This window comes from Corvus moneduloides, chromosome 13 (genome assembly GCF_009650955.1).
Source record: "Corvus moneduloides isolate bCorMon1 chromosome 13, bCorMon1.pri, whole genome shotgun sequence".
Taxonomy (NCBI): domain Eukaryota; kingdom Metazoa; phylum Chordata; class Aves; order Passeriformes; family Corvidae; genus Corvus; species Corvus moneduloides.
This window is the reverse complement of record NC_045488.1, coordinates 2,454,148-2,471,531: the sequence shown is the minus strand read 5'-3', so window position 1 is coordinate 2,471,531 and position 17,384 is coordinate 2,454,148. Positions and strand designations below refer to the sequence as shown.

Here is a 17,384-nt window from a genome sequence, read left to right as displayed (position 1 = left end):
GTCTCTTACTGTGCAAGCCTTCTTGAGCTCAGGCCTGAGCCACCGGTGTGTATTAAAATAATTCTGCTATTCTTACTACACTTGATTACAGTATTCTGTTATAAAGGGTGGAGGCACTTGGTGGTTCTCCAAAGAAAGTGAGTAATAATTGACCTAATGTACAGAGCACATGAATAACATATTCTTTTGGTAAGAAATTTATGTTTTACAGGGTGTGCTAGAGTTCACATCCCTTTTTCACATCTTCCAAAAGATTTTAAAATACTCAGCTGCTCTATTAAATTTCTAATTCAACAAATACTCAAATACAAAGTATGCATTAGATAAAGCTCTTGAGTTGAATCCAAACATTGAAAAATCTTTTAATCTGCCTTGAAAACAGCTGTTTAGAATTTTGAGTAGAAATAACAGCTTCCTTCAGCCTACGTTGTTGATGTCCGTTTCACTTCAAGCTGGGAGGAATTTCTCTTTGTTACTCTGCAGCAGCAGCAAGCCTTTGCATCTATGATTCGACTATCCCCCAGACATAGTAGAACTGGTATCCTGGTCCTCTTTGAAATAAATGGTAACACTTCCTTTGAATTCAGTATAATGGGGGAGAGACTTGCTGAGAAGACTTAAGATAGTTCTGACACTTCAGTGGTAGTTGTCTGGAGTGCAGCTTACAGGAGCTCCTTTTAACATCTCCCACTACTGAGAGACTGCTTCATGTTTGTCTGCTGAAGGAATTCTTGATATGAGAATTAAGTTTTTTAGTGTCTGAAATGATTTAAACCAATTAGATGGGGTTTGTGCATATGCACGTATAACTTTTATTCCTTGTTCATAAATATTTGGGTAATCTTTTAAAAGTTACACAGTGACTCGGCATCAAACACCACATAGAAAATTTCTAGGCAACTGCCCATCGAATCCAAGGAAATACCAAGAGAGTGCAAGATGACTGGCATTTCAATGAACATCTACAGCAGTAATGATTTGCCACTTAGTGTAAACAACTGCCAAAACCCTGCAGGGAATGGCTTATGTTTATTCCACAGCCTGTTTTGCTGTGTCCAGAGGGTAGATTTTACATGCATTTCACACACACACACACACACACAGACACAGACACACATTTGTGCCTAGATAGGTTTTATATTCAGATGTTTGGCTAGTACTTTAAACTCAAAGGTAGAAGTCTTGACATTGTTCAGAGAAGTGAAGCCTGGATGAAACTTCACAGTCACTATCGAAGTGGTCCAGAACCTACTCACATAAATAAAGGGATGCCCAAAGACCTAAGTAGGCTTTGAATCAGGAGTCAGAGAGAGCTGACCAGATCTTGATCAGAGCTTGATCAGATCCAGATTTCAATCAGGTTATTGAGAAGGCAATTAGATCTGTGCTGTGCTACCACACAATACTATCAATCAGTAGTTTAGGGTAAAAGTTAAAAGTGCTTAAATGCATAAGCCACAAATATGAACATGTTTTAGCAAAGATTGTGGTTATAGTGTATAGAAAATACCATTACATAGAATGGTATTTATTTAACTGCAACTAGGGATTTCAAGATGATGAGTAAGAAATATTCTAATAGAGTAAATAGCAAAGAAAATCCATTTTCAGTTTTATAATATACTGTTCTTTTCCCTTTGGGCTTACGTGCCACATACACAGTCTTTCATGTGATATTCTCATTTCCAAAGTGTTTTTAGAATGCAAGTGTGTTAATGTACGTTGATGAACACCTAGAAAAGTTTATATATGTGTCCTCCAATAGCTTCTGATGAAGCGTAAGGAACCCTTTTAAACCTAAAGGAGATGTTTGCATTTTAGTAGGATTTAGGTTATGCTGAAATTTGAGCAGATGTGGAAGAGTTTTGGGTCTTCCTTTTTGATGAGATGATGTCCTTGTGTCTTTTTTTTATGTTTGTTGGTTTTATTCAAGCAGCCAGCATTGTGTGTGGTTTGCAGTGGTGGGATGTTGACGCAGAGGTGCAGATGCCAGTGGTTCTCCACACCTCTTCCAAAGCAGAATGGGATCACAGTCTGTCAGCAGAATTGCTGCCCTGCAGAGGGGCAGCCTGATGCTCATGTGAAAAATAACCAAGATCACTTCTGTGAACAGGGCTTTTAATCAGCTGTTTAAAAGTTGCTGATCCAGTTTCTAATGAAATGAAGTGGGAGAAAGAAAGAGATCAGCATGCTGCCAGGCAAGAGTTCCAATCCAGTGGTTCTCTCATTTTGAACGTGTGGGCTAAATATCTTTATAACTTAAGCTTATAGTATATTCACACACTAATAAAATGTTCTTATGTAAGGGTAGTTTAACCACCACAAGCTTATTTTATTTTATAAGACTGAACTATTTGATGCTCTAAAAACATTTTTCTCCTGTGAATGTTATTTATCACAAGTGTAGCTGAAACCTGAAACTTAATTATTAAAACAGATATTCAGACCCTTTCCTGACAAGAATGATGTGGTTAAAAGACATTATTTCTGGAGGAAATCCTACTTGCCTTTTGGAGATAGTGCAAAATATTTCTGATAATCAGGAGGAAGTTTTCTCTTCCACTGAAGTGTCTTAAATTATGAGCTTTCTACTGTTTTACAATAATTTTTTTAAAGCCACCTAGAAGTTTTCCCACAGTGCTGGTTTAGAAGCAGCTGAAACTTTAGACACCATGCAGAACAGTCTCTTGTTCCACCAACATTGCTGGAAGTCAATCACATATGTATTGATGACCACCTAGATTGCTAAATGTACCCATTCTACTGAAGATTGAAAGAAAATATTTCCTATATTTTTAGGTACAAGTTTGAATTGGCACTGCAACTGCTAAACCTTGCAGCTTAGACAGATGCCAGAGCTCCCACAGAGGAACTTTAAGCTGCATTATGCTGTACCTCGTATGCTTCCCCCTCTTAACTCTTCACTGCTCCCCAGCAGTAGAAGGGTGCTCCCTCTTCCCTCCTGCTTCCCTTCCCCTCTCTCCTCTTGCCAGTTGTGGGGACCTCAAGGTCCTGCCTGGCATGTACTGCTCTCTTGCACTTGGCCCCAAGCAGAACATGTCTTTTAATACCTGAAGTATCATCTGTCTCAGCTGTGAATCTCTTTTGGTTTGGGGGTAATGGAGTTTAATGGATCACTGGCTTCCTGATGGCTTAATACTTCATTCAAAGCCCAGTGAAGATAAAAGGAAAAACATGCTCCGGAGTTTTGGTGGTGTGGAGCAGGTCCTATATCCAGAAAGGTAAGGCAAGCATTGAGACACTGCCTACACCTGGATTACCTCACTTCTGATCTTTCTCTGAGTCCTGATTCCTTGACAGGACCACCTGTTAATTTAAGTACCTGCTTTGTATGGTGTGGAGTTACACTGGGAAGACTTTTTGGGGAGAAAAAAATTAACAGGATGCACTTGACAGTCTGTTTTGACTGTGAAATGAAGCTTGTTCTTCTCAGAAATAATTATATATATATACACACCTTACTGCTCTTTTTTTTAAAATAAATTTTAGCTCTGTAGGAACACAGACCTTGTCATGGTTTATTCTGATCCACTCAATCGTTCAGTTATTGTTCTTTTAGTGTAAACAATATTTCAGAAGATAGCACAAGTATTTACTATCTAGTAGAAATTCTTTAGCAACAGCTTCAAATGTTTTTCTTAGTCAATATAGTTAATTTTATTTCTTTGAGATGGATAGATAAGAGCTGCCTAAATGAACAGATAAGCAGCATGTTGTCACTGCTAGATTACGCCATTCTTCATGTGGTTTGTAACCCCTTTTTTAACTCATATTCTCGTTTATCACTGGCCTGGTGTTTGTTTTTCCTGATTTAGGATTGTGATATTGAACTATGTAAATAATATTGGGGTACATAATTTGTACTTTGTCAGCTTTAGTGTCAAAGTATGAAACAAACATGGATATTAGCTCTACAAATGTGAGGAAAGTGCCTTTTGGGAAAATGGATGGTTAATATCTGCAATTTGTGTAGTCATTGTTTATTCATATTTGGCCACCCAATGTTTCTAGTGGATAGTATTTCAGAGTGCATAACCAGATGTTTCAGTGAGATGCACATCCTTTTGCTGGGATGTTCTCAGGTGTCTTTTTGCTTCTTGCTCACTGCTGTTCTTGGAGCATGGGGCTGAGCACTGCTGCTTCCAGTTCTCCCTGCAAGGCGTGGTGCTTGCTGCAGCTCACCCGGCTCCTGGCTGCAGCTGGGATTGCGCCCACCCTGCTCCATACACGGATTCCTCTCCTGGATGGCTTTGGCTGGCTGGCTGCTCTCTCCTAGCTGGCTCTCTGGCCCTCATTTTTACCTAGTTAGTTGGCTGGCCTCTCCTGGCAAACTTCCCTCTCCTGGTCGGCTGGTGAAGCTCCCGGGCTGGCCAGCCCTTTCCTCCCTTCCCTTCCCTTCCCTTTCCTTTTCTCCCCTTCGCACACATGGTGTCTGCTGGCTCCCACTGTTTATCTCTTGTCTCTGTGCCTCCCACTCATTTCTTACATTTGCTTTGATCCATCCGTCTTTGCTGCCTTCCTGTTTTTCGTCCCTCTGCTCTTTTGCTGTTTTGCTTCTTTGTATCCTTGTTTCCTTTACACTTGTTCCCTGAAGGTTTTTTGCTCTGGCTTTCCCCTACCTACAAGCAGTATGTATCTTTTCCAGAGCTTGCTGTCTCTCTCCTGTCTGTTCATCTGACCTAGCAGCCACATTGTTTGAAACAGTTACTAACAGAACACAGATTCGTGTTACAGGTTGGAGAAACTGTTATATTTATCATTTCTTATTTACTATGGATATTTTTTATAAGTTTGTAAATCTAGTCTATGCTCCCATGGAAACACCCATAGTAAAACTCCAAATGAAGCACTTTGTTGTGCTTCTGTGCCTTTTTTCCCATAATTGTGGATTATCAAGTATCTGTGTATTCTCTGTAATTCACTGTTGTCTCCCTTAGGACTCTTAGAAATGTCACAACTCACTGTTTTAATCCAGACATCACAATTATAACTCTAGTCCCACAAACACTTCATTATGTTAGTGTGGAATAAGGACTTTTGGGTATCACAATGATGGGAAAGGAAGTGCAGGAAAATTCATGGCAGTTGAGAATTTGCTGCTGAAGACCCTGTGAGAGAAGGCAGAGAATTCTCTGGCCATTCTTCTCCTGCTTGTTTCAATCTTTGTTCCAGAGTCCTTATTCAGACACAGTTCTGGGTGATGCTAATTGAAATTTTGTCTGAGTTAGGACTACAGAAACAGATATGTTGTTACATGCTGTGGCATACCTGATGTAATATGTGGTTAGCCCCCCTGTAAATATCTATACTTTTTGTCCCTGTTTGAGTCAAACCTGTTTTTTAAATGTGTCTCTTTCTCTCCACATGTTTTCATTCTCTCTAATTACGGGGGTAGCCTAATATCATAAATGACTCTAAGTACTGATTAACAAGTCAGTCCCTAATGGTAGCTACACAACCTTGTCAATGGGAAAATACTCCTATCCTCCCCATATGTGTTTTCTCCCTTCATGACAGAAATATAAATCCCATGTGAGAGGGCATTTTTCCCATGTAGTAGCCCATTCCCTTCAAGTGAATATCATCAGTCCTTCTCCTCTAAGATTTAAAAAATTTTTGGGTTGCTTTTACACATGTGTATAGATATATTTCTGGGGAAAAAAAAAGTTCATAGCATCTATTGAGTTGGAAAATTAATTAGACGACCTAATTGACTGTGCATGAGTTCCTCTGTGGAATGTGTTCTGCTGCTGTTGCACTTGCCCAGCACAGAAAATCTCAGGAACAAGTTCCTCTCGTCTTTTACTAGAAACTGACAATTAATTGAACATTATAAAACCCCCATAAAACCCTAGAACAGTCCCCACTCCAAAAGAGAAAAAAACCCAAACCCAACCAACCATAAAACCTTGAAGAATCATAACACAAAAAAACTTTACATGAAAGATCTTTTCTCATTTTATTAGAGTAATGCCAAGAGGCCTGAACTCAGCTTGAGGCTCCCTTTATCATTCAGAAAACGTAAGTCTGTGTCCCAAAGGCTGTGTAGTCTGAAGAGGAAAAAGCCCCACCAGCATCCAGAGGTATTGGCAGCCCCACGTTCCACGTGGGGAGCTAATATACAGGGAGATTAAGTCACTTGTGTAAGGACGTACTGGGAGTCTGTAGCAGAGTCTGAAACTGAACCCAGGTCATCTCAGTCCCAGCCAAGTGTCTCAACCACAAGACTCTCCCTCCTTTTCAGTATGTCAGTGTAGAAAGTAGGCCAAAAAGCAGTTTCCAGCCTTTAATACACAGCATTTTGCAAGGCTGTGAAGTATTAAGTATTAGACAGGCATCTGGATCAGCAGCAGTTTCTGCGGATACTTTTATCTGTAAACAGAAGCAAAGCCTGTAAGGGCTTTGTAAATTTTACATGAATTATTATTTTATCGAAAAATAACATAGTTAAATTTACAAAATCTGTACTTAAATTCAAGGCATTTTAATGATTTTTAAGAATGGAAAATGTGTTTAAAGGACGTCTGTTGTCTGTGGCTCTCTAATTTTCATGTGTTTTAGCTTCTGGTGGTACTCATCCATCACGAGGCATTAGCAGCGATGCGTAGCTATGCCAGGCTGTGCAGGGCGCTGCGGTGTAAGCTCAGGAAGGGAGGCTCGGGTCGCATGACAGGCTAACGCTCCAGTGTTATGCAAAGGTTAAGTACTCCTGTGTTGGGAGTTAGTGAGGCTTGCAGTTTGCTGACCTAAATCTGAGTGATTCCTATTATGTTGAGTATTTGCTTATCTTTTGGAGCATCTCTGTGTAGCCAGGGTGTAACAAAACTTCAGCATGCATCTGTTGTACCCCGAATGGAAGAGGATAAAAGAAGTGCAAGTATGAGCAAATAATGTACATGTATAACCATCTGCCTTCTTCAACTGGGCTCTCCCATTTTAGTATGAAATCAGCATTAGTGTGTGGTAGCATACAAAAAACAGGCCAGAGCTTGTTTGTTCCCCTCAGTATGCTAGTTACTTATTCATAGATACCTGGCTTGTTTGCTGAACCCCTGATTCCTTTCTCCCACATCCCCCAACTGAAAATTACTTATCTAGTTCTCACTGGCTCTCATGTGTGTTCTGGAGCACCACTTTATGAGCTCCATTATTTGAAACCATTAGTCCCAGATCTTGTGTGCATTTACACAGACAAATTTCAGTGATTGTCATGGGAAAAAAAAAGATCAGCTTTGATGGGATTTATGCAGCATGAAGGTGAGAGGAACCTTGTTTTCTAAAATAAGTGATGAGAAATGATTCAAAATGATGATCAGTGTAGTGGACCATTCAGTGCACATGACAGTTTCCAGGATTCTGATGCTATTCCTCATAAGCACATAATTAGTAAAATACAGTTGGAGTGTGTCCCTTTCAGTGGAACCACTATGGCCCAGCTTTTGACAAGAGGCCTCTGCATCTGGGTGGGTCTCTCTCTTCCCTGACACCCCCCAACACTGTCTGTTTTCTATGTGAGGGGTGTTCATGCAGTCACAGGCAATGGGATTCCCCCACTGAATGATCATTTTCTCATCAAAGTCGGTGATGTAACTGGGACCTGGGCTTCATGCTGAATGTCAGGTCTTGGCACCAACAAAACCAAGCAGTTCTATCTAACAGGGAGGAAACAAAAACCTGTAAGGATTGTAGTCTTAGATCTTGGATGTTTCTGTTAAAGACACTCAGGCCGGTGACTGTTTCCAAGTTTTAATGATTTGTCCCACATGTGGAGGCAAATGAAATCTTAGGACCTGACATTCTCTTCAACAAATAGAAGAGATGCCAGTTTCCAGTGCTGAGGTAAAAATAGATTTGTTAGCCACAATATCTGTTAGACTAAAATAATGTATACAGAGCAAGTGTGATGGGTAAGGAAAGGCCAAAGGCATCAGCCCAGATGCTATTAAAAACTTAAGAAATGTTAAACAGTATGCTAAGAATGTGGAGTTGCTTACACTTTCAGTAAAGGCACAAAACCTTTCCCATATTTATCTAGAGTATTCATGGTAATTCAAAGTCTTTTAGAGGGACTTGCAGTTGTTCTTGACAAATACCTTAAGACCCAAAAAGTGCTCTTCATCATATCACTAACAGGAGTCAGTAAAGACCTTTTGGTCTTCTCTCCTGCTGCATGCAAGTAAGAAGAGAACTTGACCCCAAGTTTGAGAATTGTGTGTGGATTAGTATCCTTTCCTCTCGCCCTCCTTCCCGTTTTAAGATACTTACTATTCTGTGCTCTCTCACTGCTTGGGAAAATCAGACTTTTGATGTGGTTTTACAAAGAGTTTAATTGACAATTGTCATAAATAGTTTCTATAATCTTAGATTAAAGATGTGATGGTCCTCAGTCACTTGAGGCCAGTCATTAACTGACTCTGGGGGACATTTACCCATTAGTGCTAAGCAAAGAGAAGATTCCTTCAACCAAGTGGTCAATGAAGACAGGAATGACAGAAGACCTTAAAGAAATAATATGAGTAATGAAACACATGTATTAGCATCTCATGTACTTCGTATTGGTGGGTATAATATATATTTAATAAAATTACACTTGCTTAGTTGAAAACTTGTGAATCAAGATTGGATAATTTACCTTCTTGGTTTTTTACTTCTAGTAATAGAAATTGAATACATGTGAATTCTAGAGTTATGGCATGTATTCTGTAATATTTCAACAGAGATACCTTAGACTTATTCAGAGTTAAATAGTGCACGTTATTGCTGTGTTTATTTTTGGACCACAGTCTTAATGCAAATCCCATATATGTGGTTATGCAAAATGATCCAGATTCTGGTCATGATTACACTGGTGTACACACAGAGTGATGCCACAGTTTCATTGAGGAGGGAATCTGATCCTGTAACACAGAGGGTTGCATGGTATTTCAATTAAGTAGTTGATGTGTTTCACCATGGAGTTAGAGGTGAGGTATTAATGTCTGAAGCAATTTTTGTACATTATTGACTTACATTTTTAACACTTCCTGAGATTTTTTGGTGGGTTATTGTGCAGCCACGAAATGAAATAATTGTTAAAATATTTCTCTAAAAATCAAATACTCTGTGTTGTCACTGTTTTTCTGATATTTTTCATGTCTTTTTAGCTGGCTGTATAAAATATAAAATTCTATGTTACAGCCTTGCTCAAGAAGAACAGTATTAGTTATTCCGAAGTCTTTAGGCTAGTAAAAAAAAAAAATCTTTATTTACATCATATCAAGTCTGTCATTGCTAAAATCATATCACGAAAATACATGTATATGAGAATACAAAAACCTGAGTGGTTGAAGAAATTTGGCCAGGGAGCTGTCTGCTATATGGAGAAGAGTCTTTACAGGGATACAATCTGTTTGCCCCTTCCTTTCATTCAGTGGAAATTTTCCACTGTTACAATTTCTCAGGAGTACTGGTCTTTTTGGATTATGGAAAAGAGGGAGCTTGCTTCAGACAAGCTTGATGATTCCTGTTATAAAGGAGTAAGATACTGATTGTTCTAATTACCTTGTAAAAGAGCTGCCAGGACTTCAGAAGTTCAGAGATCTGTTAGGACCACAAAAGCTATTTGTGTAGGTATCATTAACATACCATTACAACACCCAAACCATCATTATTACATTTACTGCCTTCCCACACTGAAAGTAAATCGACTTCTCCCCATTTCTGCTGTGTGTTTACTCCTGCTGTGTCTCACTGAGCTGGAGCACTGGAAGTTGGTTCCCTCTCTCCCTCTCATCTCCCGTTTTTATTTATAACCCATTTTCAGTTCTGGACTGAGTTTCATTCCAGTGCTCTGCAACTGCATTCTGTTTCATGGCTCTGCAGAGGAGCATTTATATTTTAGAAAAGAAAAAGTTATTTCTAGTGTATTGTACCACTCCATCTCCTTGGTAAATGTGAGAGGTATCTCTTTAAATCGTACGCATTGCATTGTCTGAAAGCATTTTCCCTCTCTTTGGATGTCACTCTATGTAATATTCTGTAAGGCATTAGGATCTATTTTTCTTACACAGTTTGCACTACTTTTGGATAGCCGAAGTTACTTTAGTCAGTGTATTTTGGAGCCAAAGAGGAAAAAAAATACCCAGAGCTCGTCTACTAGGTTTGTCTTTACCTTGCTAGTTAATAGTTAATATTTTGTGGTATGTAAAGAGAGTTTCTATAACGTGGCACTCCTAAGAACACTTTTTAAAAAATAGTAATAAACTTCAGCCAACTTGTTCTTTTTAAGTGAAACTTGCACAGTTCTGTAGTAGAATTCATTCTCCTTAATAATCATCTGGTCTTGACAATAAATATGTCACCAAAGCTAGTCACTTTTTAGCAAAAAGGGAGATGAAAATTAAGTCAGAATTTTATTTAATTGTTGCTAGCCTGTGAAAGAAATTGGAAAAATTAAAATCTACAAAGACAGGGTCCTTTGCAGCTTATACAGCAAAGTAGGGTAGACTAGTGTGTGTCAGGTAACTGACTATTCAGAAATGAGAAGTTATTCTACATTTAGCTGCATTGCTTACTGTTTTCTTCATCATGGAATAGAATAAAATGTGGTAACAATTTTCTGTATTTGGATTGCTGCCGCACATAATTGGGAACAACAGAGCTAAGGCTTTGATTTTGGTGAAATGCTTAGTCTGCGTGTTGGATTAAAATGTGTGCAACAAATCACTCCAATTCTGTAATAATAATTTCTGAACACTATTTTTTTTATTTTATTACTGTAATGTTATTACTTTTCAGTTACAGACTTTGAGAACTGGGTCAGTTGCATGAACAAAATTGGCATGAAAATAGTTGTATATTTGTTCTGGAAAATAGATTGCCAACATATGTTATAAAATAGCCTGAATTGTTCTGTGCATCAAATGTAAGTGATAATGTTAGTCTCATATTATTAGTAAGCTATTAATTCAAAGTCCTGTTCTTTAACCAGTATCCTAGGAAGACTAGGTAATATTTGCTAGATAGACGTGTTAAACAGATCATCTGTGCAGAAATGGATTTGTGAAGCAGCTTACGGAATGGAAAATAAATTTAGGCTGAAGTGTGCCAGCAAGTCAATATATGAGAACAATTTGCAACAAGCAAAGGTGAGGAAGACATGAAGGAATAGGGTCATCAGATTCATGAATTAAAGGGTAATATTCTTGGGGCTGGAATTTATATGAGGCAGTAACTAACTTTTTGGCTGCCTAATACAGCATACAGAGTTATGGTACCAGTGTTAGATACTGCTTCCATGGATGTTCTTTACTCTTGTGAAAATAACAAGAAGCAACTTGGTGGTTGTCCGCAGCACAGCTGTAGTATTTTGAGACATTTCTGCTGCCAGGTTTATATCCCTGCCAGAAACAGTGCCTGAATGGTTGCACTCCGAGTCCCTAGTTCCAGTGACATCTTAGCACTAGCCAGTGTTAAATCTCAGCTGTTTGAGCTCAGTGCTGCACTGTGTGCTGAAGCAGCTGGGAAATGGTCTTGCTTATATGTGAAACCATCTCTGGCACTGGAAGGGAGCAGACAGAAGTGGCATGGTGATAATTTCTTCACATACCACATCCAAACCTACCAAACCTCATTGGTGAGAAGTGTCAGACATCATAGGAAATAAGTTTTTAAATATTTACAGAGTTTTGTTTTCTTTTCTTCTGAACACCCTCTGATATCTTTGCCATGTACTTTCCAATGATGACACATTGGGATCTGACTGGGGTGAGTAATGGTGTCTGGCTGGGGGGAGGAGAGGACAGGGAGTGCTTGACAGTGAGTAATTATTTAAGGAAATGGCCTGTGTGGAAAGAAAAGTGTGTTGTGATTGGATGCATTTATCAACTGGCCTTTCAGTGTCACCTGTGGACAGAGCATTATTGTGTCTGCGTTTTTAAATAGTTGGAAGTCAGTTTATTGAGCTAACTTGGGAATGTGTTGGGGTCTGGTCTTGATTCAGTCTGTGGATTGAGATGTGAGACGTGTCCCCCATTAGAAAAGATGGAAGTAAATGATAGTTATCCCATGGTCATCCCTGAGCATGGTCATTCACTTTTCTGGCCAGCAGTTAAAAGTCATAAGGTCTTGTATGCGAAATACCATTTCATGATCAATATTATTTCAAGTCTACAAGCAACTGACAGGGCCATTTTGCAAGTGAAGATGGAGTTACAAGCTCACTGCTCTTCCCTATTTCCTTTGTACGGTGACACACAGAGGTTTGCATTAGTTTTATATGAGGTGTATGTATGTAGAGCCTTCTGTTGGTTCTCTCTGTCCTTATCAGGAGATTTTAGTATGTCTGAAAATACCTAGAATCACTTTGATTTTGAAATTAAGCCTGAAGTGCTAAACCTCTGTGTTCTGTAGCTCCCTATATGCTATGGTGGTGCTCACTACTACAGTGAGCTTGGTCATGCTGTTCTCTTCTGTCAGCGCCAAGACTCTGTGCAATTCTTTGAATTTTACTGCAAAAATTCTCATTTCAGACACAGCACATCCTGCCTTCTGAAATGAGGCACATTATGGTTTTCTCCATCACCTCCAAATGTATTGCTGCCTTCTCTGAATAGAGTGAAATGACTGAAGTACAGTGAAACGTACAGTGATGGATGCTGGGTTTTTCCATTGACAGTATAGTTTGTATATTCTTTGGCTGTGTGAGATCCGGCTCCAAAGGAGCATCCCTTTCCTGACGTGTGGCTGAGCAGTGGCACAGGCTGCCAAGTGCAGTGGGTCACACCTGGGCAGTGCTGAGCAGCTGTGCAGAGATGAGAGGATGTTTCTGCCCTGTGCAGTCTCTCTTCCAATGTCCCTCTTTTATCCCCAGCTGGTGTAAAAACCCAAGCAACTCTCCGAGCAGCAGAAACAAAAGTGCTGCTAGGCAGGAAAATAGTTGGACTAATGATCAGCATTAAGGCACTTCACTTGCCTTAGAGTGCTTTCTGACCTTTCTTTCATTATTTGTATGATAATGGAATATTCCTTTCTTTCCCTTTCCCCCTGTACTCAGGAAAGGGGAAGTTGCTGGTTTGTGTTGCCAAGGGGGGTTTCAGCTGCACAGCAGTCTTGGCTGGATTTGGGGGTTCATGCCAGATTTTCCCCCTGTGAGGTGCTAACAGCTGGGAGGGACTGGGTTTGCTGCTCAGACCGTGCTGCATCCCGAGGTACCGTGTGAGCTGTGCATGCCGTGTGCAGAGAGCTGGAAAAACACCGCTCATTTTATCATTATCCATTTTTCTGTGATGGCAAGAGATGGCATTTTCCTGCTTCCTGTAATGAGGTCTTGATCATGGCTTGCTGCAGTCTCATCCTTTGCACCCATTCAGTTTTTATTTATTTTAAGAGAGGTGAAGGAGTCTGTCAACCTCCCTTAACAGGTGGTTATCCGTTTGCAAAATCAGGCTGTTAATTTGAAACATCAAGACAGGAGATTTATAGTGAATCCTAGAGGGAAGAGGGACCAAATTTCATCCAGCATCCTTGCACTAGCATAATTGTGTAATCCAGGTTCCATTCATTCACAATGTTTTTAAACTTTATTTTTACATTAAAAACTATATTGTGCTTGAAACCAAGCAGAAGTTATTGTGAACAGGGGGCTTAAGATGTGTGTCTGGTGTCAGAAGTCTTGCACTATCCTGGTGCTTGTAGTCTCTTCGGTGCTGTCCAGAATTACTTGAAATAATTATCGTTATTTATTGCTGTGCTTGGTTTTGATCACAGCCTGCCAAGACTACATATTTCAGCAGCCTCTCTGCTGCTTTTAGGGATATAAAGGATCTTTTGAGAAGATAACTAAAATTATTTGATGGTTCTGACTGAAACAGGAATGAGCTCTAGATCAAAATGCAACTTGATTCTTTCCTGTGGAATTAATAAGCTGCATTGTTGCATGGTGTAAACTGGTGCCATTCTATTGCCCTCCTGCTCTTTCTGACAATATATGAACTTAGTGTGCTTTTACCATTTCTACCATCTTCTGAGTTGTCTGAAGCTCCTTGTGGTGTTATTCCTTATCAAAATAACTAAGAAGTTTGTAAAGAAGCAGATAAAGTTGTTAGGTAATGGTGGCTACTGCCTTACTGAAGGCTGCTTGCATGTGCTGAAATTTTCATTAGAAGTGACTTAAAAGATTGGAATTACCAGTTGCACATTTAAAAAAAATCATTTTGCTAAAATAATTTCAAGCTTCATTCTTCAGTTAAATTGAAGTTATCCCTAAGAAAAGGAAAAAACAACCCATACAAATTGCATAATAGGTTTTCCGGCTATATTTTCCCTATTTCTCTCTTTCCAGCTCCTGACTGATCACTGGTACCTTGTGTTTGAGCTTTCCTTATTGAAGTACTTTGAGTAATCACAAATGACATGAATGTGTAAGGAACCTTTGTTGATACAAAACAAGGATTGGGGTTTTTAGCTCATATCCTCTTTTCATTTTGCCAAAGTGTTAGTAGAATCACACTTTCTTCTCTTAGGCCTTCATCTTGTAATAAATAAAAAAATCTTAAACGCACTATTTCAAACACTTCAATTTTAAAGCTCTTTTTATTTGGCCTCTGTATAAAAAATGGATTGGTGTGTGGATTTCTCTGTGGCCTTAGGCTGGTGTGTACATTCAAATTATCTTTTTCATATGCATTTTCTGACTTCTAGAATTTTCCATTAAGACCAGAAAAGAAAATCTTGTGAAAATGTGGAAGACTGTATTTGAGAAAGTAGAAGGAAAGCTGTATTTAGAAGAAAACTGAGTATTAAGAATAAAATTTATCAAGGCAAAATATTAGGTGAAAATACTCTGTAATTCTCCATACTAAAGTGTTATGAACTTGAATAATAACAAATAGGAGCCAGACTTGCTTGGTTTTGAGTGCATATTTAACCCACATCTTGTTACTGAGACCTTGTGGAAAGATTTGCATGATTATGAAGTTAATTTCATTGGGTTCACCATATTTCTAAGGCATATTAGCCACTGCTAAGTCATTTATAGCTTGAAAGCAAACAATTGTAAATGCTGATCCATTCATATCCTACCATAAAACACAAGATGGGTTATTCACTGCTGTCTGCCGCGTGCTCTCACTGCGACAGAGAACAGAATGAGTCCTTTTTAACCCATCTGTATATAAATGGCAGAGGGACACTCTACAATGAGGAGTTTCATTCTGGGGAGGTACTCGGAAGATTTCCTGTTGCCAACACAAGACTATGGCATTTCTAAAGAAATTGTTGTCTCTTGTTTTAGTATTTGGGGTTACAACATTGGGAGTTTTGCATAGAGTAAAGCACAAAGTCTTACTTTGATCAAAGATGAGAAATCGATCTGGGAAATAATTTTTTTTAATTGATAGGTATAACGGGTCATGACTTATTTATTTTAATTTCTGTGTTGAAGGAATAAGATGAAGCTGGTAATATTTGGGTTTGTACTGCATGCTTCCAAAGCTGCATTTCTACAGTGAGAAAGAAGGCAATGTAGGTTTTAACAAAAGCAAAACAAGCCTGTTGAACTGAGAAAATTGAAGCAATTACAAAAAAGCTTTAAAATAGTGAAAAACTTGGTAGAAGCTGTAGTGTAGAAAATTAATATGGGAAATGAAGGGACAGAATAAGAAATACCAAGCCAAAGAAAGTTAAGATGATGATAAGGAATTAGGTAATCAAGGGCAAGAAAGATGTTATCAGAGATTATGATTAGTTTCATGATGAGGCTGATGGAATTGCTAGAGAAGGGTGGGAGAAGTGTTCAGTAAATGTAGCTGAACTGTTTGGAGGGGATAGGACAGGGATTTTGTACTTGAAATCTGATAGCCTTTCAGGCTGAAATTAAATAGCAGGAATTGGATTTACGTGTTTTTGTACAGCTAGTCCAGCTAACCACAGAGCCTGAAAACAGCTTTTGGGTTCTCACACGTTAATTCTCCACAGATCTGGAAATACAAGACAAATTTCCAGAGGCTGAAAGAAAATCGTTGATGATCCAGTATTTTAAAAGGAAAAGAGATTATCTGAGTGATTATAGGTGTGTTAAACAGGCAAAAGATAGAACTGCGATTATCAGAGTGATACAGGGTTAATGAAGAGTAAATGGTATTTAGTGTCATTTAGTACAAGTTCATCAGAGAAAGGTCCTTTGATGTAACTCGATATCCTTTCTGATATCATCATGTTAATTGTGAAGATAACAGTAGCAATATAGCATTATTGTTTGCCTTACAGAATTTCTGTAAGCCATTTTATTAATTGTATCAGAATGGCTTGATTAATTATCAGAATTACAGCATGTGGACACAGCATCTCTGGGTTGGATGAAGATTAATTAAATGATCGGCTTCAGGGTGCATCTGGTGTGGGGAGATAGAGCAGATGGGAAAGATGTCTATTCTCGCTTCTGCCCTATTTCACACTTTTTAACAATGATGTAGTGAAAACATATTATTGTTAACAAAGTTCAGATGTGGCGTGAAAATTGGAGGAATTTATAATGTCATGACTCTAAGGCAGTGTGGATTGCTTAGTGACTTTGGCTGAGGTATCTGGTAACTTCTTCAGTACAAACAAACAACAGGTTCATAATTTGCTGGCTGTGCTTACAGGATGCTGGACTCTGTCCTGGTGCACCATAACAAAAAAGCATTTTAGAGTTGCTTGTGAAGAATGAACTGGAGTGTGCACCCCGGATGTACAGGAGACAGCAGGAGTTGGCAGTACCACTGTTTGGCTTTTGCCCTTGGAGGATGGAACAAAATGAAGCCTACTGGTGTTTCATTAACATCTCAGTTTGATTCTGTCTGTTGGCTAAGTGGCCTGTCCTACCATAAACAAATCAAAGCCGATGTGTTCCACATGCCCTCCATGCAGCTGTAGGCAAAGCTTGCCCACATATCTGGTACAGCATATGCCTGAAGAGCAGTGAAAACTGTCCTCAAAAAACTTCCTGCAGACTGTATTTGCTTCCCTTGAGCCTCGTTTGAGAACAACCATCCAACTTGTGGAAATAAACATATCCTAACTCTTTTATCAGTATTCTTTTAAATAATAGGCTGCATATTTAAAATAAACTGATGAAAAGACCCTGGAAAGAATATTATGAGTCATTAAATGAAGCAGCAAAGGGCACCTACAGATGTAATATTCCTGGTAAAATAGTCGCAGTTTATATTTTCAGTGGATTTGAATTAAAGAGAGAGAAAAAACATTCTCTGTAGACCACTTCTGGCATAAATTGTTGGGTTGGTGGGCAATTTGTGTGAAAGAGAATTGCCTTAATGTGCTGTTGTTTTGCTTTATTGTGAGGTTTGTTGTGTATTTTTATTGTGATTCTGATCAGGTTTCCT

General features: G+C 38.9%; 1 protein-coding gene across 2 annotated transcripts in view; it reads left to right on the top strand.

Moving 5' to 3' along the window:
- The window catches only part of FBN1 (fibrillin 1), a 145,090-nt gene that overhangs the window by 34,887 nt on the left and 92,819 nt on the right, over positions 1 to 17,384 (top strand). The gene's annotated exons all lie outside the window — the stretch shown is intronic.